The sequence below is a fragment of the Pinus tabuliformis genome, chromosome 4_2 (genome assembly GCF_031772625.1).
Source record: "Pinus tabuliformis cultivar Carrire ecotype Pingquan chromosome 4_2, CPIR1, whole genome shotgun sequence".
Lineage (NCBI taxonomy): Eukaryota > Viridiplantae > Streptophyta > Pinopsida > Pinales > Pinaceae > Pinus > Pinus tabuliformis.
Genome location: NC_142304.1, coordinates 1,013,157,432 through 1,013,162,215, shown reverse-complemented (window position 1 = coordinate 1,013,162,215; position 4,784 = coordinate 1,013,157,432). Strand labels below are relative to the sequence as shown.

Sequence of the window (4,784 nt, the reverse complement as noted above, 5' to 3'; positions counted from 1 at the left end):
GGTCGAAATTTAATGGTTTTGGGAAGGGTCTATATATTTATTTATTTATTTATAGTTTTGTGAAGATAATTAATTTATATTTTATTAAAATATAAAAAAATAATTATTTATAAAATTTTTATTTCAAATACAAATTGAAATTAGATATCATTTTTGGGATTCAACTGGGTTAAGTAAGTCATTCAAACGTATGACCATTTCCATGAGAGGTAGTCGTAACTGACTAATTTCTCATGATTTTTGAATAGTTCACTTAGCACTCATCATTCAAACGTATGACCATTTCCATGAGAGGTAGTCGTAACTGACTAATTTCTCATGATTTTTGAATAGTTCACTTAGCACTCATTGCATCGGGTGATGCCATGAGAGGTAGTCGTAACTGACTAATTTCTCATGATTTTTGAATAGTTCACTTAGCACTCATTGCATCGGGTGATGCTCACAGGGGTGAAGAAGTGGGATTGAAACTAGTGAAATGTGGAGAAGGAATCACATAGCATCAATCATCACTTCCGGGGCTTGCACCCGGTAACCAGGACTTCCCAGGAGGTCACCCATCCCAGAACTCCTCTGGCTCAAGCGCGCTTAACTATGGAGTTTTTCCCCACAATCAAGCCCACTTAGCTTGCTACCCCATTTGCAAAACCTTAGCAAGTATTGTGCCTCATGAACCATTCAAGTAGAGATCCCTTGACTCTTTTTGAATGACTTACTTAACGCAGTTGAATCCCAAAAATGATATCTAATTTCAATTTGTATTTGAAATAAAAATTTTATAAATAATTATTTTTTTATATTTTAATAAAATATAAATTAATTATCTTCACAAAACTATAAATAAATAAATAAATATATAGACCCTTCCCAAAACCATTAAATTTCGACCTTGTACGAAATCCAAAGAACTGCCGATTGTAGCTGATCATTGTATTTTTTCGGCAAACCCTTCACTTGGATCCGGAAAAATAATCCACTGACCTTACACGAAAGAAGCACATCCAGCTATCATTGAATTCCATGAAACTCAAAGTCTTGTCACTGTTTCTGTGAAACAGTTGCCAAGCCCAATTGAAATCATCGGATTTGACACACATATTTGACAGAATTACATCACTCTCAAATCCAGTTGTGAGCGAATGGATCTGAGAATGCCCTTTTGACGGGAGGACCGTAGAAATTATATATATCACGTTTTTACATTTTACTTATGATGATGATGTAGATAATCAGATTTGTCTTTTTCTTTGAGGAGTTTGTGTTGTTATATTAATTCTTATTTGTTTCTAGTGTGATTTTCTGTGTAAAAACTATGTTCTTATTCATAAGAGTGGTTCCCTAGTTTGGTGTGTGGTTGAGATATTCTCTCAACCAACAAATGGTACGTAGAAGTTAGTTTTCTTATCTTGAGACAATACTCCTGTATATATGTAATTTCATATCTGGTTAATGTGATATATATTCTTTTATGGATTTTTAACATGGTATCAGAGCCCATTAGGGCGTGGTCTCGGTCTGGCCCGTTTTGGGCTAACGAACCTTGGCCCCTCGTGGACAGAGGGAAATAAAGAGTTCAGTTTCTTATGTTCTGGTTTTTGTTTTTGGAGACTGTGGAGGTTGCTGGGAGGCCAAGCTGTGGAGCAGCAAAGGTGGAGACCATGAAACTGCAGTGAATCAATCGCATGCCCGCCTGTTTGTAGGATGTTGTGGAAAGTAAGCAATTCAGGCTCTCAAACACCAAATCTCCATCAGTACAAGAAAGGTTTCTGCAGGAGGAAGTTGTAGATTTGGGTGAACTGGTCAAAAATTACTTCAGTCAACACTAAAACTTGCGGCTTTGCATCAGATGTCCTAAAATTGGAGTTTGCACAGGATTTAAGTTGTTTTGTTGTTTATTTAGAAGTTTTTGCAAGTGACATCCGAAGATTGAATTGTTGTGGCTAAAATCACACTGTGGAAATGTACTTGCACTTCGTTACCTCCTTGGAAGAGCGATCGACAGGTGCAAGGAATCGATTCCCTTGGCTGTTGATTGCGAGGTTCGATGTGAGCCCCCCTTGCGGCATCGTGGAAACCAACCCCGCAAAGCTCATGAAATTCTACGCGGACAGGTTCATGATGAAGGTGGATGGACATCGTGGCAGATTCCCTCTACAAATCAAAGCTTGAATTTGAACTAGCCTACCTTCGTCGGTGCTTCTGCTCGGCGATAATCCATTTTGCGTTCTCGCTACTCATAGTGCAGATCTATATTGCGCTGCTCATCACCAGGACGTTGGTTTTTCTGCTCAAGCCATTAAGGCAACCTAGCATCATTGCAGAAATCATTGGTGGGATTCTTCTTGGTCCTTCGGTGTGGGGGCGCAGTGAAGCTTACTTTAACACAATTTTCCCAAAGAGGACCACCCTTTTACATGAAACTGTTGCAAATATTGGTCTTCTATTCTTTCTGTTTTTAGTTGGGCTGGAACTAGATTTCCAAGCAATTAAGCGAACTGGAAGGAAGGCTTTAGCAATTGCAGCAGCTGGAATTACCTTACTGTTTGTTGTTGGGGTCGGGGTTGCTTATGTGCTCAGGGAAACGGTTTCTAAGGGTGTGGCCTATGGACCCTTCCTCATTTTCATGGGTGTATCCTCATCTATTACTACATTCCCAGTGCTTGCAAGGATACTTGCAGAGCTCAAGCTTCTTACCACCGATGTGGATCAGATGGTAATGGCTGCGACGACTGTAGTGGTTTCTTGGGTTCTTCTAGCCATTACTGTATTTTTTTTAGGATTTGTCACCGGTCACCTGACAACGAACCTGTGAGCGATACTTACATTTGCATCACTCTGGCGAGAGTCCTAGCATCTGACTTTGCAACAAATGTAATTGGGATTCACACAATCTTCAGAGCTTTTGTGTTTGGCTTGACTATTCCCAAAGATGGCCCATTTGTAGGGATGCTTATTGAAAAGATTGAAGACTTTGTATCTGTCTTGCTGCTGGCATTGCATTTTTCTTCCAGTGGTTGAAGAGTCGAAGGAGGAATTGCTGTAAAATAAAATTTTGAAAGAGGAGGAGTAAGCAAATAGAGATTAAGGTGGCAGATTGTGAAGAGGATGAAGATCGTGAAACCAACTTTTTTATTGGGAATTTTCTGTTTAATTCCAAAACAAATAACTTGAACAAAACAAAGAAAATGCTCTATTCTAACCACAGGGTATTAACACAGGACCAAGAAATTCCAGTTCCATACAAAAAAAATACTCTCTCTCTCCAGAAAATTTCTCCGTCTCAGCTTGCACAAAATTACATTGTTGTGTGTGTAAAATTTTCAATACATTTACTCTTGTAAAAAAAATATTCTCGTCTCATTCACGCTGCTGCATATTTCATTTCAACATTAAAAAAGACTTTCTCTGCACTGCTGAGAGGAAATTACATTTACACTACTGTGTTTTTTTTTTATATACGGTGCTGCATTCTTCACACTACACTTAACAAAAAAAAAACATTACATACTTCTATGCTATACTCCCGTAAAATAAAAGAACATTAAAATTAAAAACATTTACCAAATTGAAAAACTGGCGGTCGAAATGAAAATTTTACTTCACGTCAATTTCATGTTGCAGCCCTGTACTTCAACCATTGAAATATGCGATTTGCGATTTGATCGCATCGTGAAATCGCATTCGGTGCAAAACAGGGGGAGGCTTAAAACATATGGGTGCGATCTGCGATATGCGACCGGATCGCATCGCAACATCGCAGTCGGCAGAAATCAAGTGAACAGATGGAGGCAGTGAGCATGCATGTGATTTGCAATATGCGATCTGATCGCATCGCAAGGAAAAAACATGTAGATTTCTGAAGTGATAACGCGGCAGTTTGAAATTAGATTTCAACACTCCCCTTTAATTTCAACTGCTGGGTTATCAGTCATACCTAGACATTTCCTCAAAAGCTCAAAACTTTTCTGCCCCAATGGTTTAGTCTGAATATCTACAACCTTCTCCTGAGTTCTGCAATGTTGTAAAACAATTTCTCCATTGTTTACCAATTCCCTGATGCAGTGAAACTTTGTGTCAATGTGTTTCATTCTCTTATGAAACACCAAATTCTTGGATAATGCAATAGCTGAGCTATTGTCGCAAAAAATTACCGTTCATTTTGCCTGCTCTTGGCCTAAGCTCCATAACATCCTTCTCATCCAAACTGCTTGACATGATGCTGTTGTAGCTGCAACATATTCTGCCTTTGCTGTAGACAACGCTACAATAGGCTGCTTTTTAGAAGCCCATGAAATGGGTCCTGAACCCATGTGAAAAACATAACCAGATGTGATTTTCCGATCATCTATACTTCCATCCCAATCACTATCAGTGTATCCAACCAAATCTGAACATTCTGAAGTAGTATATAAAATGCCATACCTTTTAGTACCTTTAACATACCTTAGAATCCTTTTTGCTGCCTGCCAATGTGCTTCTTTTGGCCTCTCCATGAATCTGGAAATTAAACTAACAACATACATTATATCCAGCCTAGTTGCAGTTAAATACATGAGGCTGCCAACTATGCTCTTGTACAAACTAGGATCAAAATCTTTGCTAAGTTTTAATCCAATGACTGTGGGAGTGATTGCTGCCTTGTTGTCCTGCATATTGAATCTCTCCAACACTTCATTAACATATTTTGCTTGTGAGATAAAAATCCCATTTTCATTTTTATCTACTTCTATTCCTAAGAAGTATCTCAGCAAACCCATGTCAGTCATCTCAAATTATTCTTTCAT

At 38.4% G+C, this 4,784-nt stretch overlaps 1 pseudogene; it reads left to right on the top strand.

The window, feature by feature from the left end:
* Positions 1-1,959: 1,959 nt before the first annotated feature.
* On the top strand, positions 1,960-2,812 carry LOC149173064 (cation/H(+) antiporter 19 pseudogene; annotated as a pseudogene).
* Positions 2,813-4,784: the final 1,972 nt, after the last annotated feature.